General features: G+C 38.0%; 1 long non-coding RNA gene across 8 annotated transcripts; it reads right to left on the bottom strand.

Moving 5' to 3' along the window:
- Positions 1–20,737: 20,737 nt before the first annotated feature.
- LOC145109123 (uncharacterized) lies at positions 20,738–25,359 on the bottom strand. 8 transcript variants are annotated; one of them, XR_013708787.1, is made up of 10 exons: positions 24,717–25,359; positions 24,417–24,514; positions 23,890–24,153; positions 23,722–23,827; positions 23,080–23,404; positions 22,674–22,979; positions 22,400–22,474; positions 21,483–21,568; positions 21,275–21,359; positions 20,738–21,179 (listed from the first exon to the last, which is right to left on the bottom strand). It is a non-coding gene; the product is annotated as an uncharacterized LOC145109123 (long non-coding RNA). The 8 variants fall into 6 exon arrangements; XR_013708794.1 differs by having other exon boundaries at positions 22,674–23,154; positions 23,309–23,404; XR_013708809.1 differs by lacking the exon at positions 22,674–22,979 and having other exon boundaries at positions 23,080–23,154; positions 23,309–23,404.
- Positions 25,360–27,049: the final 1,690 nt, after the last annotated feature.

Raw genomic sequence — 27,049 nt, 5'->3', positions numbered from 1 at the left:
TGACGAAACCTAGTATCATTATCACTAAATCTTTGTCTGATATTTAAAGTCTATTGATCTATAGCTAATAAGGGACAACCAGGTAGGATCATATCGGAGGTAGGGTCCATTTGGTATACAAAGTATACTGTTTGGAAATCCCACTTTAAACGCCTCACTAAATCCAGCCTAGACATCATCCCCATAAGTAGATCAATCAGTATAACGACTTGGAATCACTGATAAATCTTTTTTATAGGTTCAGAATAACGATAATGAACTTAAACATAAGTTATACTTAAAGTACGGTTAGTATAACTCAATTTACAGGCAGTTTAGCGAGAAACCAGACTCTGCATGGGCAGAACTTGTAATCTGAAAGCTCTACTTCTTCGGGCTTTTTGGCGCTCCGGAGCTTCACTACTACCACCTAGGAAGTGATAGAGAAAATGTCTTAGGACCTTGGGCGGTTTGGGGGAGAATATAGTGGAAAGGTGTGAGGAAAAGAGCGAAATCCGGCCTCTATTTATAGGCTGCCAACGCCCTGTACACGGGGCGTACTCAAAATTTGCGCAGGGCGTAATGGGTTTTTATGGGTTACGTGGGGCATAATAAAAAATTATACGGAGCATAATGTGCCACGTGTCAGCATCTGGGGGCAAGCCGTGGGGAAGAAGGTGTGGTGCCAGATCGCGACACGTGTCACCCTCTGGTTAATCCGAAAATTAATTATCTTGTAAAATCCATAACTTTTGCATACCAGCTCCGGTTTTGACTTTCTTTATATCCACACGTAGCTATCGACGTGATCTACAACTTTCATTTAGACTCCGTCGGCTAATTTAGAATTTATATTTTAACAGGCTTAGATAGTTAAAGTCCGCTAAAATTCATAACTTTGTCGTACGACGTTCGTTTTCGACTGTCTTTATATCGTTGAGCTCCTATTAATGAGATCTTCAATTCTCGTTTATATTTTGTCGGCTAATAATCGATCGATCTAAAAATTTATTTCCGAGCTGTACACTACTATGCTGAATCTTCAAAAAATCATAACTTCTTCAAATTAAGTCAAATTTGGACGTTCTCTATATGAACGCTCTCGGTTTGACATCTACTACGACTTTCGTTTTGATCGCTAAGGCTAAAAAGTATATTTTGTCAAAATATTTACTTTTTATGATACGCGAAGCAATGCCAGTTTAATCGTGAAACTTCGAAGGGTCATAACTTCTTCGTTATAAGTTGGATTTCAACGTTCTTTATATGTACAGAATCCTTGTGACATACAATATAACTTTGGTTAAGATTCTTTATCCTAAATAATCTTATATCAAAAAGTCATTTTTGACGCTTATTATCTCCAATTTGACTAGCCCGAATCCGCGGGTGTTACAATTATCTCTCCTTAGGATGATTACATCCCCCAATCATCAAAAAAATAGGGCTTGTATAATGACTCCATATTTTATCTTTTCATCCTAGGTAATAACCATAACTCTTATGTCCTTTCAAATGAGTATCTAACTCTTAGACTTCTTGACTGCTGGCAGTGCTCAATCTTGCATTCGCTCTTCGTACTATGTTGGACTTTCAATCGTAACCTCCAAGTTACAAAATTGATCTCTATTGGAGATTCCCGCTCCTTCTTAAACAGGCTTAGCTTAAGATAAGTTCTTTACATCGATTACCGTAACAGGCTGATTGGTTATGTTCTAATGACCTCTCATCGTATGATGCAACGATTAGACTCAGGTCTTTTAGAGTCAAATTAAAGAATGGAAGATACTTTCCTTCATGTTCTAATGTGGTATAATCACATTCTAGCATGTAGCACTTCTAGCTACAAGCTTCTTACTTTAATGGAGATCACGATACTTCTATTGATCGCTTCGATTATCTTTTACTTCAATCTTCAAGCTTAAGTCGGATGCTACATCGAACTTTGTTCTATGAACCACGTAACATACTTATCTTAGCCGGAATCAATTTGATATGACCACTAGGGTCGGAATAACAATCATCTTCTTAGTCGTTACCGAAATGATGATAACGACAAACATGAACAAAACATAATCAATTACTAGTGCCTTGGTAACCTTGTGAATTTCCCTGATCCAAGTGTGAGTCATGTGTTTCCAATAATATAGGCCTCTACTCCTTTTCACACCTACTGATACTCGTACCAAGTATCGCCTCTCAGTTCTCTAAGTCACCACATAAGAAAAATCATATAGCAACTTAACATATCAGATAACATAACTAAGATTCATATTATATCTTGAAACTATTACAAATATATTCAAGTTAACCCTACACTATGCCTCTTATATAATGGTACACTACATGATACTATCTATATGGCTACTTTATAGATCCTAACTCTTAATCCCTTGCATCGTCACCTGCTTCATCAAGGATCATCTGGAATTGCTCTTGCCTTGGGCTTCGACTGTGCATTTGGCCTTGCTGCTTCATTTTTCTTCGGTTAATCTTTTGACATATGCCCCTTGTATCCACCTCCGTAACATACTTTATCATTAATCGTACAATCCTTGGAATAGTGACCGATCCTCCCACACTTATAACAAGTCACTTTTCCATCACATCTCCCATAGTGTTTCTTCTTGCACTTCTCACACCACTTGGCTCCATCACTACCCCATATTTTTTGGTCATCCAGGTTGGACTTCGAGAATCTTCATTTCTTATCGGATCTTGAGGATCCCTCAAGCTTCCTCTTTTCTACTGCCTTATCTTTTTCTAGATCCTTTTCTCTTATCTGGATCTTTACATTCTTAGCTGCCTAGATGGCGACTTTCAAGGTGGTTGCTTGTTTTACCATTGGACCAAAGTTTGCTGGTAGTCCACTAACAAACTTGTTGACCTTGGAAAGTTCAGTAGGTACTAGGTAAGGAACTAGCTTCATCGTCTCCATAAAAGCTGCAGCATAGTCATTGGCAGTCGTCTTACCCTTCTTCAAATTCAGGAATTCGTTGTTGATCTCTAGAAGATCCTGCTCAGAGCAGTACTGCATTTTCAGTTGCACCAAAAAGTCTTCCCAAGACATCTTACTAGCTTCTCCTTTGGGCATGGTATCGGCTAGTAGCTTCCACCATCTTAATACCCCGGTCTTCAACTGTGTAACCATGAGAACGGTCTTCTGCTTGTTGCTGCAGTCACAAATTTCAAACATCATCTCCCTATTTCGGAGATCTAATCCATGACTTCCACCGGTGTTGGGCTTGCAGAAAGACTTGGTGGCTTGGATGCCATGAAATCCTTGTACTTGCACCCACGTCCATCATTTCCTCCATTGGGTTGGTTTCTTCTAACCACACGTGGCTCACCTTGACTGATAGTTCGACTATAGTTTCCTTCTTCTGACTGTTCTATGTCTAGATCAGGTTGTACAAGAGGTACAATAGGTTCATCCCTATTATTATGCAACATTTGTCTCATTTCCTCCCTTTGTTCGGCCGTCATTTAGAATCATTTCTTGGACTCATGTCATCGTGATTGGCTTGGGTGCAGCTGCTACTTCTGGTGCACGCTCAATCACTCGTGAATCAGGCTGCTGATTATCGTTTCCCAATCTGCTTTGAGTTCTCACCATGTCGATCTATACACCAAAGCAGACGTCCGGTGTATGGTGACGAGAATTAAGATAGGGAAAGCTTTATGTAGGATAGACATATAAATCTCCTTGTCATTTCGAAAAGCTACATGCCAGTTCTAATATCGTAATTAAACGTTTATAAATCTGAACACATAAAATTTCCGGATCCGTTCGGCAATAGACCATAGATCTAATCATATAATAGCATCATAAAGCATATTAGGCATCTTTATAGCTATAACATCAATTATTTAGCACATAAAAGCAATTTAGGCATCTTCCCTAAATAAGCTAATGCTCGTGTCTATTCAGGCATACTTCCTAAATATAGCAGACACTAATCTCACAATCATCTCTTAGCATTCTAAGTTTAAGACTAGAAATTTTCTAAAATTCCTAGTTCGATTAAAATAATGCTCTGATACCAACTGTGACATCCCCATTTTCATTGCCATAAAAGACCGATTTGTTTATGCTTATTTAAAAATAAGAGTATCCTTTTTGAAGAATAACATTGCGGAATTTTTTTCCCAGAAAACATGATAATGATATTATCAAAGCATTTCCGAATAAATGTATTTTATTTATATTAAAACATTGGGATGTAATCGCCAATACATAAACATAATCATAACGAAATATTACAAGCCTTAAAGTAATTAAACCAGTGGCCTAATACTCTTTGAATCTCGCAGTAGAATGTATCTTTAATATCGCTACCTGTGATATAATAAACTGAGTGGGTCGGGTTGGGAAACCTGGTGAGTACATAGGGATTTCAATCCACAATAATATAATTATTATGTTTAATCATCAAACAATTAACCCAATTTCCCATCCCTATTATCTTCTTTATTCTTAAGGATTTACCCTAAGGATCATCTATGCTGACAGTACTAGTTCAAGGATTCTTCCATGATACTTGTCAGTAGGTACTCTTCTATATTAACTCCTAAGGATTTGTCCTAAGGATTAGGCACGAAGTCCATCGCTGCCAGAGTTTATCTAACAGGCACTAAGTCCATAGCTGTCGATGTTACCTATTAGGCACTAAGTCCATAGTTGCCAATGTTCATCTATAAGGCACTAAGTCCATAGATGTCAGTGTTTATCTAATAGGCATTAAGTCCATTGTTGCCAGGATTTATCTCCTTTATTGACAATATTATTTTAGGGAGTCCACCCACAATACATGTCAATGGGTTTTTAGAGTACATTTGGTGAACACTTAGTTCAAAAACACCTACAGGTTGCGAGACTGCTAGCGTTCCACTGGACTGTCTAGAATAATCTGTGGTTGTCCTCTATACTCTGCTAGATGACATCATTTTTAAAGTCAAGGCCTCTCATCATCTATTTCATCTTTCATCTCTCATCATCTACATCATCTTTCATCTCTCATCATCTATATCATTTTTCATCTACCCATCTTTAGCTAATATATTTATAGGTATAAAAATACATATACAGTTTAAATCAAGTAAAACATGTATAAATCGTTCATCTAGCATAGATGTTAGGAACACAGATAATAATCACATATAGCATGTGTTAATATTAAATACTTCATATCTATGTGTAAGATGAAAGTAACTATGCGCTCACTTGTTAAAGTGACGACTCAAAATTCGGACAGCGCTTCGCTTCTAGCAACTGTCTTTTCCTTTGATGTAACCTACTATCATTATCACTAAGTCTTAGTATGATATTTATTGCGACTAATTATTAGTCTAGATTCATCATTAATTCAAAGTCTACTAATCTATAGCTGATAAGGAACAACCAAGTAGAATCATATCGGAGGTAGGGTCCGTTTGGTATACAAAGTATACTGTTTGGAAATCCCACTTTAAACACCTCACTAAATCCAGCCTAGACATCATCCCCATAAGTAGATCAATTAGTATAATGACTTGGAATCACAAATAAATCGTGTTTATAGGTTCATAATAACGATAATGAACTTAAACATAAGTTATTCTTAAAGTACGGTAAGCATAACTCAACTTACAAGTGGTTTAGCGAGAAACCAGACTCTGCACGGGCAGAACTTCTAAGCCGAAAGCTCTACTTCTTAGAGCTTTCTGGCACTCCGTAGCTTTGCTACTAACACCTAGGAAGTGCTAGAGAAAAGTTCTTAGGACCTTCGGGGGTTTGGGAGAGAATAGAGTGGAAAGGTGTGAGGAAAAGAGTGAAATTTGTCCTCTATTTATAGGTAGCCAGCGCCCAGTACGTGGGTCGTACTCAAATATTACGCAAGGCGTAATGTGCCACGTGTTAGCATTTGGTGGCAAGCCGTGGGGAAGAAGGTGTGGTGCCAGATCGCGACACATGTCGCCCTCTGGTTAATCTGAAATTTAATTATATTGTAAAATCCATAACTTTTGCATACGAGCTCCTTTTTTGACGTTCTTTATAACCACGCGTAGCTATCGGCGTGATCTACAACTTTCTTTTAGATTTTGTCGTCTAATTTAGACTTTATTTCTAAAGTATATTTTAATAGGCTTAAATAGTTAAAGTCTGTTAAAAATTCATAACTTTGTCATCCGACGTCCGTTTTCGACTGTCTTTATATCGTTGAGCTCCTATTAACGAGATCCACAATTCTCATTTAGATTATGTTGGCTAATAATCGATCGATCTAAAATTTGATTTCTAAGTTGTACACTACTACGCTGAATCTTAGAAAAATCATAACTTCTTCAAATGAAGTCAGATTTGGATGTTCTCTATATGAACACTCTCGGTTTGATGTCTACTATGCCATTTGTTTAGATCGCTAAGGCTAAAAATTATTTTTGCCAAAAAATTTACTTTTTACGATACACGGAGTCGTGCCGTTTTAATCGTGAAACTTCTAAGGGTCATAACTTCTTCGTTATAAGTTGGATTTCAGCGTTGTTCATATGTATGAAATCCTTGTGACATATACTATAACTTTGGTTAAGATTCCTTATCCTAAATAATCTTCTATAAAAAAGTCATTTTTAACATTTATTATCTCTAAATTGACTAGCCCGAATCTGTGGGTGTTACAGTAACTCACCTCCTTGAACTTGAAAGTAACAACCGAGAAATTTCCATCGATAGGGTTTAGTATCAGCAAATAAAAACGATAGAGTTTATCATATTCAGGAAAAATATAATTTAATAGGTTATGATTTTAGGAAGAAAATGGTTAATAGGGTCAACAAGGAATGTGATGGGTTTTAAGCATTACATCATTCCTATGGTGCACATGCAACCCTAAAGCTTTGGATCTAGGTTTTCTCTAAGTGTACATGCAACAATCATCCAAAGCTATAACCCTAAACTAGCATGCATAAATCAAAATCTATATCTAATTCATGGTTAGAATGTTACCTTTCAATTGTAGCTTGCTTGATCTTCAACCTTTGAGAACTTAGCACCTCAAATGTGATGCCTCTAATAGATTACAAACACCAAAAGCAAGTTGGAAGAATATGAGAGAGAGGGAAGAGGCAAAAATCGGCTCAAGATTCTTCTAAGGTTTTTAGTGGCCGATTTTAGGATGCCTAAGGGTTCCTTATATAGCTGAGCAGTTAGGGTTTCAGTCAAAACCCTAATCCAGTTGCTTAGTCCTTAAGCAGCCCATAGGATCCTTCCAGAAGGCCCCTTGTAAGAATTCTATGTGGACTCCCACATAGATTTCGTCCATGTCATCCTTATGAACCCTAAGCCCAACTTTGCAACTATCTTATAATTACAGTACCAGTCCCCTTAATTTAATTAATTTCTTTTGACCACAAAATTAATTCTAAATTAATTCTTGACCAATATTAATTAAATAATATGATTTCTCTTTTAATATATTATTCTTATAATATATTAATAAATCATAATTAACCTCTTTCTCCATAATTCATCCACTCAAGTTGCTTTGGTGAAGGCAACCCAAAAGGACCATGCTACTATCGGGTCAAGTACATACCAATTATAGTTCTGGCTTAGACACCTAATCCAACAGTTTCCCACTTGGATAAGTCTAATAACTATAAATGCAAGTACGACTTCAAAATCCGATTAGCAATCGTAGATCTCAAAAGCTGATGTCGAACTCTGACACGTCCTATAGATAAGAGATCATGTAGCCCTCCGTTCTCAAGATATCGTGTGGGCTAAAAGGCTCCATGGATTATCAAGTTAGGTTAAGCCCATTGTATGCTCCATGGAGGCTCCATGGGAGTTACAAACCCACGGGTCATGGAAATGAAGAGTCATGTCACATTAGGGTTTACATGGTGTAACCCTAGATGTGACACACTATATAAGGAACATGATACTCACCAAAATCGGATACACTAAGAACAAGTGAGGGCAAGCCGATTTTTACAAGTGTTATACATTCTCTAAAGTTATTCCAAAGCATTTGGTGTTGTGTGAAACATTTGAGGCATCACACTTGGGGTTCTAGGCTCTCAAGGTTTTCAAGGAATCATAACAACTACAAGGTATGTAATTCTAGCCATCTTTTATGTTAAAAGTTCCCCATGTATGCTAGATAGGATTATGAACCTTGGAAATCATATTTTGCATGTATTTTAGACAAACATAGATCCAAGGTTTTCTAGGGTTGCATGTACACTTAGGAGTGTTAGAATGCTCAAAACCCATCAGTGGTATCAGAGCCTAGGCTTGTTTGTTGATACTTGATGCAAAATAGTGAAAAAGTCAATTTTCTTGCTGTCTGCATGATGAACTCGCCGAGTCCAGGGGGGACTCGCCGATTCCATGACTAAACTCATCCTACTTGTCGAGTAGGTTCGTGCACTCAACGAGTAGGAGCCTCAGAATGCATATTTTCGACTTTTACTGCTGGAAATAGACTAGAAACATTACCCTAAACTGTTTTGGTGTTATTAAACTTGTTTTAGATGGTGTAATGATTGTTCTAATCCATTTACAATGGCTAATATAAAAATTACATGATTATATGTGTTCATATGTTCTTGAAATTTTGATATGATTATTCATGTTCTTATGAGTTCTTGATATATCATAGGAATTACTTGATTAATGCTGAATTCATGATCTTTATGTGTTTTAATGGAGTCCATAACTTGTCCTCAAGTTATGGATAACCAAAAGCCTCTTTGTATTAAAGCCATTAAAAGAACACATAAGTTATAAAAATGAAGAGTCTTCATTTTAATAACTCATAAGTTATGAATTGAAAGGTTTTGTAAAGTTACAAAACTTTCCCTCAAGTTTTGGAACATGTAAAGCCATCTTAATAAAATTTAGTTCCAACCCCTAGAATTTTAAAGGTTAAAATTCAACCCTTATACTTTATAATATTATAAGTTTAATTATATATATATATATATATATATATATATATATATATATATATATATAAGATCAAGTCGTTTTACCGTTAGTAGGCCTCATTCACGAAGCCGGTCTATAAGGGGGGTATAAGGTTGTTGCCTATAAAATGGCAGCTTAATGGGTGTCCACTCTCACCCACCGCTTCCTTGACTGGTGGACGGTCGTTAGCCGAACGGGTAGGACAATGACTTAAAATTATCATTAAAAAGTATAATGAATATTATAAAGTAACTAAATGTTTTATAAATTCCCAATCTTAGTTACTTTAGGAAAATGTGAATAAGGTGCTAACCCATGAAATTACACTTTGCACTTTGATTAAGTCGTTGGTGGAGCGTGTGTGGTTAACCGGCACACTAACTTGGACTTAACAAGGTAGGCAAAGGGTGACTTAAGGTTTTTCATAGGTCGGTGGAGCGCGTGTGGTTAACCGACACATCGATTAAGTGAAAGACATTAAGGGTACCAAGTAATTTGCATGGTTACTTCACACCTTGTTTTGTGATCCTCGGTATTCCAGTCACAAAACATGAAGGGCACACTCGAGATTGAAACATGCCATTGAAAAAGTTCAATGAATCTCAAAAGAATCTAGGAGTTTCTAAAAACCAAATAAAACCTAATAATTTATATTTCGTTTTCATGGTGCAAAATTGGTGAATCGTCATTCACCTACCTTTCAAATATGTTTTAGCTTAGATTATGGCATCCCTCTTCTAAGTTATAATATATTGTGATTGGATCCTAGCCTTAATATTACATTTGGGTGTTTTATTAAGGACTATCTTTATATCTAAACTAAACTTGTCTTTTCTTCTTTTCAGATGTCTACCAACAATGTTGCTCCTGGCTCAAACCCTACCGGCTCCTTCTCTCTCATGAACCTTTGTGGGAGAGTCATCTTTGATGGATCCAACTTTACTGATTGGATCAGAAACATCAGGATGGTCACTCGATACGAGAACAAAGAATATGTTCTCGACAAGGAGCTTAAGGTACTCGAGCCGACTGCTACTCCTGAGGAGTTTGCTGAATATGAGGCACATGAAAGAGATGCTACCAAAGTGGCATGCATCATGATGGCCACTATGACAACCGATCTCCAAAAGTCCTATGAGGACTGCTATCCTTTTGAGATGCACCAGGATTTGATGGACCGCTACCATCAGAGTGCTCGTCAAGAGCGATATGAAATCATCTCCTCCATGATAACAACCCGAATGAAAGATGGTGAACCCATCACAGGCCATATGCAGAAAATGCAGAGGTATATGGACCGTTTGATGAAGCTGAATGTGAACTTCCCAGAGGAGTTAGCAATAGATATCATTTTGCACTCCTTACCATCGTGTTATGATCAATTCCGCATGACATACCACATGAACAAGGAAGAAGTCACCCTCAGCAAACTTCAAGGACTCCTAAAGACCGCAGAATCAGCTCTTAAAGGTAAGTCGGTTGTTACCACTCCTACTCCTACTCCAAACTCTGCACCTGTCCTGGCAATCGGGAAAGGTAGAGGAAAGAAGAGGAAGAACCCTTCGAAGGGTACCAAGGGTAAGACCCTTGATGGCTCCTCTTCGAGCGGAACCAAGAAAGGTTTCATCACTCCTTCTACTGACCCAAAAGAGGCTGAATGCTTCTATTGCCATGAAAAGGCACACTGGAAGCGGAACTGCCCGAAGTACCAGCAAGATTTGAAGGATGGGAAAGTGAAACCCAACCATGCAGGTATTTACACTATATTATCTAATAACTCAACTTATTCTAACTCTTGGGTCCTTGATACCGGTTGTGGTATTCATATTTGTTCTGATTTGCAGGGACTAAGAAGAAGTGAGAATGTGGAGCATGGAAAGATAAACTTGATCATGGGGAATAGGAAAGTTTCACCTGTCACCAAGATTGGAGTTTATACTTTGTTGCTAAGTAGTGGGTTTACTTTAGATTTGAATAAATGTTGTTATTCGCCTGAAATGGCAAGAAATGTTATTTCTTTTCATGATTTGTACAAACAAGGTTTTACCTTTTCTTTTGATAATGAAGTTGGTGGAATAAATGCTTTCTTTAATAATGTGTTTTATTTTAAAGCATTACCTTGTGATGGTGTGTATGAAGTTGTGTCTGTTGTAGATAATTTAGGAAATAATGTGTTGTGTATTGATTCTACCAATGATAATAACTTCGATAAAGCATCATTATGGCATTGTCGTCTTGGACATGTAAGCAAGAAACGCATAGGCCAACTCCAAAAGGATGGAGTCTTGGAGTCATTTGACCTAAAGTCAGATGATAGTTGTGAATCATTTTTACTTGGAAAAATGACAAAGTCACCCTTCACAGGTTCTTGTGTTAGGGTTGAAGGTTTGTTGGATCTAGTGCACACAGATGTGTGTGGACCCTTCAAAACTGCCACAAGGGATGCTAATCGTTATTATGTGACTTTTACAGATGATTATAGTAGATATGGATATGTCTACTTAATCAAGCATAAGTCAGAGACTTTCGATAGGTTTAAAGAGTTTAAACAGGAAGTAGAGAATCAATTGGGCAGGAACATTAAGATGCTTCAATCCGATCGCGGTGGTGAGTATCTTAGTACTGAGTTCCTCGATTATCTTAGGGAATGTGGGGTTGTCTCACAATTGACACCTCCCAGGACACCACAGTTGAATGGTGTAGCTAAGAGGCGTAATCGAACCTTGTTGGACATGGTTCGTTCCATGATGAGTCGAGCTTCGCTACCAATCTCATTCTGGGGGTATGCCTTAGAGACTGCCGCCCATATCCTTAATCTAGTCCCTACAAAGAAGGTTGCCAAAACACCTCACGAGATGTGGACTGGAAAAGTTCCTAGTCTAGCCCACATCAAGATTTGGGGTTGCGAAGCTTTCGTGAGACGCGAGACTCACGACAAGCTCGAACCTCGAAGTGAGAGGTGTATTTTCATCGGCTACCCACAGAAATCCTTTGGTTACCTCTTCTACAGACCCAGTGAGAATGTGGTCTTTGTAGCAAGGAGGGGTGTCTTTCTAGAAAGAGAGTTCATAAGCCAAGGAAACAGTGGGAGGCAAATTGACCTTGAAGAAATTCAAGAGTCAAGTGGTGAAGGAACCTCAAACCCTAGCAGTCAACTTGAGGAGGAAACTCCTGTTGATCCAATTGACAAGTCTGTACCTCTGAGGTGTTCCACGAGGGTTAGGAATGCACCTGAGCACTACTATGGTTTCCATATTACTGCAGAAGGTGAGACACTTATCAGTGATGAGACACTGATAAGTCTGGATGAACCTAACAGCTATGCGGAAGCCATGGCAGGCCCCGAGTCTGCCAAATGGAAAGAGGCAATGGACAGCGAGATACAGTCCATGTATGACAATCAAGTCTCGAACTTGGTTAACAATGTACCAGGTCGTAAGACAGTAGGGTGCAAATGGATCTTCAAGAAGAAGACCAAAATGGATGGTAATGTACACACTTATAAGGCACGACTGGTGGCAAATGGCTTTTCTCAAACTCCAGGAGTTGATTATGATGAGACCTTTTCACCAATAGCCAAGATTAAGTCTATTAGGGTGTTGTTAGCCATTGCTGCATTTCATGACTAGGAAATATGGCAAATGGATGTCAAAACCGCTTTCCTCAATGGGACGTTGGCTGAGGATGTTTACATGAATCAGCCAGAGGGTTTTGTCAGTACAGAGAACCCTAACAGAGTGTGTAAGCTTGAGAAATCCATCTATGGATTGAAACAAGCACCTCGCAGATGGAATCTTTGCTTCGATGAGAAGTCAAAGAGTTTGGCTTTTCGAGGAGTAAAGATGAATCTTGTGTATATGTCAAGGCTAGTGGGAGTATAGTTAGCTTTTTGGTATTATATGTGGATGACATACTACTCATATGAAATGACATCCCAACCTTGCAGGAAGTGAAGTCCTGGCTTGGGAAGTGTTTTGCTATGAAAGACCTAGGAGAAGCTGCCTATATTCTAGGGATCAGGATTCTGAGAGACCAGAGTAAAAGACTAATTAGACTTAGTCAAAGTACATACTTGGATAAGGTGTTGAAGAGGTTCAGCATGCAAGATTCCAAGAAAGGAGAGTTACCCATTCAGAGTAACGCTAGATTGAGTAAGACTCAAAGCCCGAGTACCGAGGTTGAGATAGCATAAATGAGTCGAGTACCTTATGCTTCTGCAGTAGGCTCGATCATGTATGCTATGACCTGCACTCGTCCTGATGTAGCCTTTGCTTTGAGCATGGTTAGCAGGTATCAGGGGAACCCTGGTAAGGCTCACTGGACGGCGGTAAAGAACATTCTCAAGTACCTGCGGAGGACTAAGGATTGGGTCCTTACCCTTGGTGGGAGTGATGACTTGAGAGTTGTAGGGTATAGTGATGCTAGTTTCCAGACTGATAGGGATAATTTCCGCTCTCAGTCGGGCTGGGTCTTTACCTTAAACGGAGGAGCAATTTCTTGGAAAAGTTCCAAGCAGGAGACATTGGATGATTCAACTTGAGAATCAGAGTATATAGCAGCAAGCGAGGCAGCAAAGGAGGCGATATGGCTAAAGAACTTCATTGGAGACCTTGGAGTTGTACCAGCTATAAAGGAGCCCATAGAGATTTTCTGTGATAGTGAAAGTGTTGTTGCCTTAGCAAAGGAACCAAGGGATCATGGGAGATCCAAACACATTGACAGAAAATATCATTTCATCAGACATCGAATAGATGAGGGACTCCTCGCGGCAAAGAGGGTATCATCGGATGAGAACCCGGCAGATCCCCTCACGAAGGGACTGGGTAGGGTTAAGCATCTCCATCACGCAAGGAGCATAGGGCTGAAGGATGATATTAGTTTTAGTAGTTAGATAATTTTTGAAATTTGTAAAGTGTAATTGACATTTGATGATGAATAAAAGTTGTGGTTATTTATGAGTAAAGTGTTGCTATCTTTTGTCAATCGTTTACTATTATTTCTTTTGCATATTTTGACTTCCAGAATATTTATGTTGTGTTTTACATATTATTCAAATTATCCACAGTCAGTCATATGTTGGAAGTAGATATGAATTAAGACTGTCATGAGTTGGTTGTAGAGGTCTAAGATGTTGGACATGGCCTCAACACTCATGAGTGCTCATAAATTCTGAGTATTGGATTCAACCCACGCTCGTTGGTATCACTTCATGGAATTTATCTCGAGTGATCGCGAGACGGTAATATCATATAAGTCTTCAAACCTAGAGATATGACTTGTTGACTATGAGTTGGTTATGCATTGATCGTGCGAAAACGCATTGGTAACTCGATGTTATAAAATGTGCCATTGTGTGTGATTTAACAAGTAGTAGAACAAGCATATGAGTTGAAGTTTATCTGTTCCTTCTTGGATTAGAAGCGATATCTGGGCCCCTCGATGATTTTGTTTTGACCTATGTATCGGGCCCGGTCAGAACTAAGTTGATGTGTTCAATTAAGTTCTATGTCAAACAAATCGAAAACCGGGAAACAAACTGCTGGACAAAAGTAAGACATTGTTCCATGTATTTGTCCGGCTGATATCTAGAACAGAGGATTATATGATCACTTATCTGAAATGGTGTATCATCATCTTCTCAGTTCCGAGAGACCTTGAAAAGAGCTACGATTGCTGATCGGTTCCTGAAGTCATACTTGCAGTTATAGTTATTAGACTTATCCAAGTGGGAGACTGTTGGATAAGGTGTCTAAGTCCATAACTATTTCTGGTATGTACTTGACCCGACCCGGCATGGTCCATTTGGGTTGCATGGCATCATGCATTTGGATAGACTTAATGAGAAATAACACTTGTGGTTTATTAATATTATAAGTTCATATATATTAATAGTATTATTTAATTAGTATTGATCAAGAATTAATTTGGAATAAATTAAGTGATCAAAAGATGACTAATTAAATATATGGGTTGATTATGTAAACCATCCATAACTTGTATAGTGGGCTAAAAGGCTCCATGGATTATCAAGTTGGGTTAAACCCATTGGATGCTCCATGGAGGCTCCATGGGAGTTACAAACCCATGGGTCATGGAAATAAAGAGTCATGTCACATTAGGGTTTACATGGTGTAACCCTAGATGTGACACACTATATAAGGAACATGATACTCACCAAAATCGGATACACTAAGAACAAGTGAGGGCAAGCCGATTTTTACAAGTGTTATACATTCTCTAAAGTTATTCCAAAGCATTTGGTGTTGTGTGAAACATTTGAGGCATCACACTTGGGGTGCTAGGCTCTCAAGGTTTTCAAGGAATCATAACAACTACAAGGTATGTAATTCTAGCCATCTTTTATGTTAAAAGTTCCCCATGTATGCTAGATAGGATTATGAACCTTGGAAATCATATTTTGCATGTATTTTAGACAAACATAGATCCAAGGTTTTCTAGGGCTGCATGTACACTTAGGAGTGTTAGAATGCTCAAAACTCATCAGTAACTTCGTAAGGGGATCTGCTGGGTTATCCTCTGACGATACCCTCTTTACTACGAGGAGTCCCTCTTCTACCCGATGTCTAATGAAGTGGTATTTTCTATCGATATGTCTGGATCTGCGATGATCCCTCGGTTCCTTGGTTAAGGCGATCGCACCTTCGTTATCACAGAAAATCTCCATAGGCTCCTTTATGACAGGTACAACCCCAAGGTCTCCAATGAAGTCTTTATCCATATTGCCTCCTTCGACGGTTCGCTCGCTGCTATGTACTCTGATTCGCACGTTGAATCAGCCAGGGTCTCCTGCTTGGCTCTTTTCCAAGTTACTGCTCCTCCATTCAGGGTAAACACCCATCCCGACTGAGAGCGGCAATTATCTCGGTCAGTCTGAAAACTGGCGTCACTATACCCTCGCACTCTCAAGTCATCATTCCCACCGAGGATAAGAACCAAGTCCTTAGTCCTCCGCATGTACTTAAGAATGTTCTTTACCGTAGTCCAATGAGCTCTACCAGGATTCCCTTGATATTTGCTGACCATGCTCAAAGTGAAGGCCACATCTGGGCAAGTACACGTCATAGCATACATGATCGAGCCAACAACAGAAGCATATGGTACTCGGCTCATCTCTGCTATCTCTGCATCGGTACTCGGACTCTGAGTCTTACTCAATTTGGTATTGCTTTGGATTGGTAATTCCCCTTTCTTGGAATTCTCCATGCTGAAACGTTTCAACACTTTATCCAAGTAAGTACTTTGACTAAGTCCTATTAGTCTCTTACTACTATTTCTCAATATCCTTATCTCTATGATATAGGCAGCTTCTCCGAGGTCCTTCATAGCGAAGCACTTCCCAAGCCAGGACTTAACCTCCTGCAAGGTTGGGATGTCGTTTCCTATGAGCAGTATGTCATCCACATACAATACGAGGAAGCTAACTACACTCCCACTGGCTTTGACATATACATAGGACTCATCCTTGCTTCTCGAAAAAAAACTCTTTGACTTTCTTATCGAATCAAAGATTCCATCTGCAAGATGCTTGTTTTAATCCGTAGATGGATTTCTCAAGCTTACACACTCTATTAGGGTGTTTCACATCGACAAAACCCTCTGGCTGACTCATGTAAACATCCTCAGCCAGCTTCCCATTTAGGAAAGCGGTTTTGACATCCATCTGCCATATTTCATAATCATGAAACGCAGCTACGGCTAGCATAACCCTTATAGAATTAATCTTCACTACTCGTGAGAAGGTCTCGTCATAGTCAACTCCCTGAGTTTGATTAAAGCCCTTCGCAATCAATCGCGCCTTATATGTGTGTACTTTCCCATCCATGTCAGTCTTCTTCTTGAAGATCCATTTGCACTTGACCGTCTTACGACCCGGTACATTGTCAACCAAGTTCCAAACTTGATTGTCATATATGGACTGAATCTCACTGTTCATCGCCTCTTTCCATTTCCCAGACTCTGGGCATGCTATGGCTTCCTTGTAGTTGTTAGGTTCATCCATATTTATTAGTGTACTATCACTAATAAACGTATCACCTTCAGTAGTAATATGGAAACCATAAAACTCAGGTGGAATGCTAACTCTACCGGAACGTCTAAGAGTTAAGGACTTGTCAATCGGTTCAACAGGAGTTTCCTCCTCGGGTTGAGTGCCAGTGTTAGAGGTTCCTTCATCACTTGACTCTTGAAGCTCTTCAAGGTCAATTTGCCTCCCACTGTCCTCTTGGCATATGAGTTCTCTCTCGCGAAAGACCCCTCTCCTCGCAACGAAGACAACATTGTCACTCGATCTATAGAAGAGATATCCAAAGGACTTCTGCAGGTAGCCGATGAAAATACATCGCTCACTACAAGGTTCAAGCTTGCCGTGAGTCTCTAGTCTTATGAAAGCCTCGTAACCCCAAACCTTGATATGTGCCAACGAGGGAACCTTCCATGTCCACATCTCGTGAGGTGTTTTGGAAACCTTCTTAGTTGGGACTAGATTACGGATATGGGTGGCAGTCTCTAAGGCATACCCCCGGAATGAGATAGGTAACGAAGCACGAATCATCATGGAACGAACTATGTCTAACAAGGTTCGATTGCGCCTCTCAGCCACACCATTCAACTGCGGTGTCCTAGGCGGCGTCAATTGCAAAACAATTCCACATTCCTTAAGATAGTCGTGGAACTCGATACGAAGATACTCACCACCTCGATCGAATCGGAACATCTTTATGTTCCTGCCCAGGTGATTCTCCACTTCTTGCTTAAACTCTTTGAACTTTTCAAAAGTTTCTTACTTATGCTTGATTAAATAGATATACTCATATCTGCTATAATCATCGGTAAAAGTCACATAGAAGCGGTTCGCATCCCTTGTGGTGGATCTAAAGGGCCCACATACATCCGTATGTATGAGATCCAATAAACCCTCACCCCTTCCACAAGTACCAGTGAAGGGTGACTTGGTCATCTTTCCAAGCAAACAAGACTCGCACATGTCATCGGCCCTAAGGTCAAATGACTCCAATACTCCATCCTTTTAGAGTTGGGCTATGCGTTTCTTGTTGACATGTCCAAGACGACAATACCACAAGCATGCTTTGTCCAAACCATTGGACGAATCGATATGTAACACATTATTTCCTAAGTTGTCTACAACCATCACAGTTTTATATATACCATTACAAGGCAATGCTTCAAAATAGAAAGTACCATTCAAGAAAGCATTAATAGAACCAATTTCATTGTTAAACGAAAATCTAAAACCTTGTTTATACAAACCATGAAAATAAATAATGTTTCGTGTCAGTTCTGACGAGTAGCAACAATTATTCAAGTCTAAACCTAACCCACTACTAAGCACTAAAGAATAAACTTCAATCTTGGTGACAGGCGACGCTTTCCTATTCCCCATGATCAAGTTCATCTTCCCATGCTCCACATCCCTACTTCTTCTTAGACACTGCAAATCAGAACAAATGTGAAAACCACATCCTGTATCAAGGACCCAAGAAATAGCATGTGATGAGTTGTTAGATTGAATAGTATAAATACCTGCGAAGGTGGGCTATATCTTCCTATCCTTGATGTCCTGCAGATACTTCGGGCAGCTTCGTTTCCAGTGCCTTTTGTCGTGATAGTAGAAGCACTCTGCATCCTTCGGATTAGAAGAGGGAGTACCAGAACCCCCTTTGGTCCCACTAGAAGAGGATCCATCACGAGGCTTACCCTTGTGGCTTTTAGAAGGAGCCTTCCTCTTCTTCCCTTTCCCTTGTCCAATTTCCAAGACAGTGGCAGTAGCAGTAGGAGTAGATGCAACAGACTTGCCTTTCAAACTACTCTCAGCAGTTCCTAGAAAGCCTTGGAGCTTGCTTAGAGTGACCTCCTCCTTGTTCATATGATAGGTCATACGAAACTGATCATAACAGGGAGGCAAAGAGTGTAGGATAATATTTATGGCCAACTCTTCGTCGAAGTTGACATTTAACTTCAGCAAGCGGTCCATGAATCTCTGCATCTTTTGTAGGTGGGCGGTGATGGACTCTCCATCCTTCATTTTTGTAGTAATCATGGAGGCGGTGATCTCGTACCTTTCCTGCCTCGCACTTTGATGGTACCTTTCCATCAAATCTTGATGCATATCACATGGATAGAAGTCCTCGTAGGACTTTTGGAGTTCGGCAGTCATGGTCGCAAGCATGATACACGACACCTTTGTCGTGTCCCTCTCATAAGCATCATATTGAGCAATTTGCTCAGGAGTAGCAGTGTTGTGGTCAATCTCCTTCAGCTCCTTGTCAAGAACTTACTCTTTGTCCTCGTAGCGGGTGACCATGCGAATGATTCGAATCCAATCATTAAAATTGGTTCCATCAAAGATGTGATATCCGCATTTTCACGGCCAGAAAAGACCGATTTGTTTATGCTTTATTTTGAAAATCAGAGTATCTTTTAAAGAAATGTGTTGCGGAATTTGTTCCCAAAAAAACATGATAAATACGTTATCAAATCATTTCCGAAGAAATGTATTTTATTCATTTTTAAAACATTGGTATGTCATCGTCAATACAGAAACATAAGCATAAACAAAACCTACATTCATTTACACTAGTGATCTACATCTCTTTTAAATCTCTCAGTGTAAAGTAGCTTCATATCGACACCTGTGATACAAATAAGCTTGAGTGGGTCAGGTTGGAAAACCTGGTGAGTACACAGGGTTTTCAACCCACAATAATATAATTATTATGTGTATACATCAAACAATCAACCCAATTACTCATCCCCATTATCTTCTTTATTCTTAAGGATTTACCCTAAGAATCAGCTATTTCTCGTTCATTTATTCCTAAGGATTATCCTAAGGAATAGGTACGATGTCCGTTGTTGTCAATGACACAGCTGTCAAGCACAGCTGTTAATATTATCATTTAGGCGCAGCTGCCAGAATTATGACATTCTCTATTTAGGCGCAGCTGCCGATATTGTCCTCTAGGCGCAGCTGCCAAGGTTTAGACACTAAGTCTGCATAGTCACCAGGGTTTATCTCGTTTATTGACAGTATCGTTTTCGAGAGTCCACTCGCAATACATGTCAATGGGTTTTTAGGGGATACCGGTGAACACATCGTTCACAATACCTACAGGTTGCGAGCCTGCTAGTGTTCCACTGGACTGTCTAGAATAGTCTGTGGTTGTCATCCATACTCTGCTAGATGACGGGGCCAACACTTGGGTAAAGGATTCTCTCATTGTTCACCTCTCACCCTTATCTCATGGTCTATATCACCTCTCATCTCATCATCCAACTCATATTTCATCTACCCATGTTTTACCCAACATATTTTGTAGATATAAAATACATATACAGTTTAAATAATTTAAAACATGTATAAAATCGTTCATCCAGCATAGACAGCAAGTATTCAGACAATATTCATACATAGCATGTAATTTATATAAAATACTTCATATCTATGTGTAAGATGAAATTAACTATGTACTCACTTGTTAAAGTGATGATTCCAAACTCGGACAGCGCTTCGCTTCTTAACAATATAATTTCCTTCGACGAAACCTAGTATTATTACCACTAGATTTTAGTCTAATTTTTATTGCGACTAATTATTAGTATAGATTCATCATTAACTCAGAGTCTACTTCATGATCTATCAAGTAAGGAACAACCAGGTAGGATCATATCGGAGGTAGGGTCTGTTTGGTATACGAAGACTAATGAACCCCTGCTCTGATAATTTTTGTGACCTGATCAAATAAAAGTCAAAAAATTAATATGCTAATATAATTATTAGAAGAATCAAACATGGGATGTTAGTTGTAAAAGATGAAATTACCCTTTTCTCCATCCAAAGAATATAGGATTTGGAATAAATACACTACAATATGAATTACCTGATATCAACAATGACAATCACAATGACAAGAATACCCCCATACAAATGGTAAATATTACCTGTAAAGCTATCAACAATGACAATCACAATGAAAATCCTTGATCCTATAAACTAGAGAGTATATCATCACAATTCCATCTAACACCACCCATGAGAACCCGTAAAGCTACTCAACCAACATATCATGTCATGTAATGTATTTTTTGTCAGTATATTTTCACGTAGAAAAAAAGTGAAATAAATAAAAATAACAACCTTCTCATTTACTGAAATTGGATACTGTACACATCTATGGGACCCATTTTCAGAATTACCATCCCCATTTACCTGAAATCATTCATGCCATTTTAACTCAAATAATTTATTTTTAGTAAAAAAAATAAATATTTATAATTATAGTGTTTTGATTATATAATATATACCCTGACTTCTCTTCTTTGTTTTCGCATTGCAACATTGTGAAAGAGCCTTCAATCATCATCACGTTTAACAGCTACAGCTGCAGCTCTTAAAGTTTTTCATAAAACAAATAAAAAAACAAATTAATATAACATAAACGGAGTTATGATGTTGATTTTGTATAATATGTATAATCTAGATAGTTTTGTATTGAAGAGAGAGAAATATTACCATTCCATTAGGTAATGCTCCCGCTTCTGATTCGCGGTGTATCATTTCAAATAACTGAAAAGTTTTTGAACCTGGAGCTGCACACACTGCAAACATGCAAAAAATCAACCAATTATTTAATTCTAACTAGATGAGTGACCCTACTTTGCGGGGTCTGGATTTGTGAACTTTTTTTTGGTCCTAACCAAATTAACGGTATGTACGGATAGCTTTGTCCAAAACTGTTAAAATAAAAAAAAATTAACTATAAAAACAGTATGCAATGGCAGTTTCATCCAAAATTATTAAATTCAATTTTTTTAAGTATAAAAACATTATGCATGGGCATTTTTGTCCAAAACCGTTAAAATCAAATTTTTTTTAGCTATAAAAATAGTATGCAGTGGCAATTTGGTCCAAAACTGTTAAAATCAATTTTTTTTTTAAGTTTAAAAACAATATGCAGGGGCAGTTTGGTCCAAAAAACTTAAAATCAAATTTTTTAACTATAGAAACAGTATGTAGGGGCAGTTTGGTCCAAAAATGTTAGAATAAAAAATTTCTAACTATAAAAACAGTATGTAGGGGCAATTTACAGAACTGTTTATCAAAAAAAACTTTGCATTTGATTTTAATCAAAAAAAACTTTGCATTTAGGACCTGTTTATAGAACCCAATGTCACAAATTACTACATTGTGTCATATTCATATTGAGATACAAAAGCACCATAAATTATATATAAAGAAATAAGCAAAGAAATAGAAACTCGAAATACAGTGAATCCATATTAAGTTCTATGTAATTTATTATTTGCGAGAAGGGATCTTCTGAGTTTCTTTACAGGTAACAAACCCATCTTTCTTGATTATGCTGCAGAATCAACTACTGAAAACCATTTTTTCAAGTCTTGGGGTCGGGTTGAAGGTTTGGAACTGACCTTCGTGTTGATGAACTCTTTGGTCTTTTTCTTTCCTTTTCTTCACCTTGTGTTTGCAAAAGAGGGCATCCCTCACTGAAATCAACCAAATAAAAATTGCAAGTCTTTTACAAAAAGAATTTGTCAACCTTTTTACTCATTATCCTAAAAATAATTCAAGATTTTTAGTTTTTGCTTGAAAGTTGAACTGAAGAGCGATTATTCTTAATTTTGCATGAAAATTAAAAAAAAATCAATCACTTTCAACTGAAATAAAAAGGAATCCAGTAGGCACCTGTGTAGAAAAACACGATATGAGTATCGTTGATGTACTTGTAATGATTGTACACTCTTAGATGAACAATAATAAGCGACATCTAGTTCGGTTGGAGAATGTCACTTACGTTACCCCAACTCCATATCATTCCATTTCAAATATCAAATATCAAATATCAACTTTCTACTTTTCGCTTTGCACTCTTAATTAATCAAAATATATAAAAGTCTACACTTCCCAATATAAAGCAATCAGGGGCTGTAGTTGTGGGATAACATAATATGAAAGATAGTAAAGACAATGGTGTGTTCCTGTTCTTGCCTCCTATATGTGTCAATTGAGGGAAAGGACAAGGAAGTAAACATGTAAGTCATATTGATTCACAGTTCATAACTACATTTCAAAGAGCAATAGAAAACAATACCTCGACAAATAGCACAACATCCCCTTCAATTGAATCTTTTCCTTTTTTCCTTGTAATGTACTGACCCCATTTATCCTTTTGTAAAAAAATTCAAACATAAATAAATTAAAGAAAGAACCGAATAACATAACTGAACATTTGTAGGATCAAGTGAGCGGATAATATGTATGGCATAAGGAATTAAAAAATGAGATTTAAGAGAGTTTTTAAAACCCCGAATACAGAATACCCAACCAATATGACATTTCTCAAAAGATTTGTATGCTCAATCATTTCATCAGTAAGACCTGATGTATAGGAGGGTAATTATGCAAGTTCATACCATCTGCAAAATAACAAATAAGCGAACATAAGTATACTTTAAATTTTACAATAAAAGTTACCATAAAATAAACTATCAAAACTTTCAACATTTAAAGCTACATCATCTGGTGACTTAGCTTCATAAGTCACCACATCGGGTATGTTTGTGTGAAAAATCGCCAATAATCAAAGAAACTTCTGTATCACCTTTATTGGCTCTTCATCCACATCAGCTATGTTTATGTTAGATGATTGCTACATTCTACATTGCATCTAACTTTTCTACTATAAATTTTTTATATAAACAAACCGATATAAACATAATGATATAGTAAAAACCTGCAATAATTTCTCTACATGTGGATCCAGATCAACCTTCTTTAACATTTCTTTTCCCATACTTAGGAACACCAACATTAGCTTCCTCATTCTTCACTTCCACCTCCTGAACAACAATTTCTCATGAAAAAGGGCAAAACTGTAAAATCTCACAAAAATGAAATATACCTTTTTTGCCCTTGCTTCAGCCTTCCTCTGTTTTTTTGTTTCAGTTTCTTCTTTTGTGAAGCAGGCATTTTTGTCAGCTCATCATCTTCTTCAATTGCTGATGTCATATCATCATGTCCATTTCCCTTTTTCTCCACTTGATACAGTGTCATGTAGAGTTGACCGTTTGTTCTAGTATATATAATGATTAAGATAGGCCACCCTTTGCTACCGGATTTGATATATATATATATATATATATCTGATTGCATAAGACGAACCCACCTAGCCATGCCAGAAAATAAAACACATATTCAAATTCAGTAAATAAACATCAAACAAATTCAATAAATTGAAAAATGAAAATATGATTATTCTTTGGAGCAATAAGTCGAACTGTGGGTGTGCGCAATTCATGCAAAGATAACATGTCGTTGTTTTCTGTTCCTATGAATGGTAGTTTCAGCAAAGTTGAATTTCTTTCAAATCTAACAACTGAAATGCTAAAATTAAGATAAATTCTATGAAATAGTAAGAGAAATACTAACCTGATCATTAAGCAGACAAAACCAAGTTAGGTTAAAAAGCTTTAAGTGGTCATGTTTCTTCTTTCTTGATTCATCATCTGAAGTTTGCTTGAGGACATCTGTATAAAAAATTCAAATTTAAGATGATGTTTATCACATTTATCCCTTATCTGATCGAGCAATAGGGGTCGACTCCTTGTTGCCTGATTGGGACACCGATTGGGGTTCATGGAGGCTAAAGTTTGTCAGAAACAGTACCCATGCCAGAGTTTTTTTGGAGATCATGAGAAAAGCGAGAACTAGAGAGGAGAAGATCGGAACCTGGATTCAACGGAAGTTATAGATGGCGGTGGATGTAAGAAATCACACACATCTTCTTGTCGATCATGACAGAGATGGAGAAGGGACGACGACCACTTTATCCAGAGAGAGCAGTGGTTCCATACATCGGCGGTGTTTGGGTATTGCAACATGTAGTTGTACACACATCTGCTTCGGTCGGATCATGTATGTATGAGTATTAGCAGCCAAACGCCGAGACTGCAGACCGATCGATTTCAAAGTCAACGATTTCGCTTTACCTTCGGATCACTGACTCACTGAGTAATCAGTTTCAAACGAAGAAGGGAAACGAAGTCGGAGGACCCAGACGGTAGCAGTCCTGCGAGGTCCACAGGTATCAGTGGACCTGGTGAGGTTTAACAGACGTTGTATGATGGAGTATCTAGGTGAGTGGAACAACAAATTCTAGGGTTTTTCCCGAACTTGTGGCGGTTTCAACTGCGACAACCTGGTAGTTGCAAAATGGATATAACGGTGTAGGTGATGAAGGGTCGCATGAAAATGGAGGTTGGGGTGACTCCGCCGAGACGATGATCGCTATCATCATCGTAGCGAGGCATTTGATCACGAAAGCAAGAGCAATTATGCTGTGAAGATGAAGGCCCTAGGGCTTTTTCTTGCTAAGTCGAAGAGGCGGGGGGTTTAATTTTTGGGATCCAATAGGCGGGGGTTACTTTTTGTCGATTTCATTTCCCACCTAAAACTCGTGTTTCATTAAAAAATTATAAAGCGATATGAAAGGCGCCCTCCGCATTTCTTTTTTTTTTCTTTTCTGACACTAATTTTAGGGCACGCATAAATGTGTGTCTTCTATCCTTCAAATTTTGGAAAATTGACATTAATTTTTAGGGCACGCACAAATGCGTGTCCTCTATCAGTGTATGTCATTGTTTGCACGTCATTAAAGGGCTGTTTTCTAGTAGTGATATTCCATTCTTTCCAAAAACCCAACGTACTAGCAGCATAAAGAATGTCTAACAGTAGATGATTTGAAACATCACTAATGTCTTCATTCACAATGTCTTCATTTGCTTTTTCGGGACACTCCACTGCTTTTTTTCCCTTGGTTTGGTGATTTTATTCAATTTTGGTGTGGAGTCCATCTAAAAAATTAAAATGTTAATTAATTATCAAAAACGTAATATTTTATAAATACACCAAATTTAGATTAGATTAATACCACTGTGAACGACATCCGCTAATACCATGAAAGACCCCTCATTCACTACAGCCTAACAATAGGAGTGGCTGTTTTTTTTTTATGTTGAACCACGTCCGGTGACGGCTCAACATGTTGCCCCGTAGTTGTAGGCCCAACTTCCCCCTTCACACCATGCATAAATGTATCATCATAATTCAACTCCATACCATGGAAATATGTTTATTCCTCTTCTTCATTTACCATTTCCTCCCCCACTAAACCCTGTATGTGGTTTATCTTTTTTCTATAATACATAGTCTACTTTAGAAGTTAAGTCAGCCACAACACCTATTAGACGCTTCATCAATGTCTTTGTGCTCATCTTCTTCTTCTTTACCAACCGTGTTGATGTGTCGCTTGACATATAACTTCTTCCTGCTTGAGGCTGTTGCAAGGTATAATCATGTATGGTCGTTTGAGTCAAAGATGTTTCCGACTTGTACTTATTTCTTCGAGGAGGCGAGGCAACAATAGGTGGTGGACATTGCTACCGTGGGGGAGATTCATCATGGTTAAGAGTCCAATTCACATAGCAAATATAAAACGACTCCATGATCTCCGTCTCGTTTGCCACGACAACAACATGGTGGTTGTTAGGCTGCAAAAATCATATTGTTAGTTTAACATGAAAAAATATTGGAATTTGTAATTATATATAATTATAATATAAAAACCATACCACAGATACGTTAATTATTCGACAACATCGAACCCAAGATAATAGTGTTTTTCTTCTCCACGACCTAATTCGTGGCAATTCTATCGGCATGCGAACATAATACTGTCTTACCTCTGGGAACGTCTCCAAAATCCATATCTATGGAAAAAAGGTAAGTATGATGCTATTATAGTATAAACTGAAAGTACAACAATGTTATATAGTACAAACGGAAGTACAATGCTATTATGGTATAAAAAACGAAAGTATGATAACTATCTAAATACATTAGAAACCAACCTTAAACGGAAGCATAAAACCGGCAACAGTATACTTGTGTACTTTCGTCAATTCGGGATTGGCCTGCTTAAATATTCTAAATTTTTCTATTTTCTAAAACATTCCACGCATCAAACCCGAAGTATAGGTCTAGAAATATGTACCCCATGCAAA

This window comes from Lactuca virosa, chromosome 1 (assembly GCF_052849685.1).
Source record: "Lactuca virosa cultivar CGN04683 chromosome 1, Lactuca_virosa_CGN04683_v6, whole genome shotgun sequence".
In the NCBI taxonomy this organism is placed as follows: Eukaryota; Viridiplantae; Streptophyta; class Magnoliopsida; order Asterales; family Asteraceae; genus Lactuca; species Lactuca virosa.
This window is presented reverse-complemented; position numbering and strand designations above follow the sequence as displayed.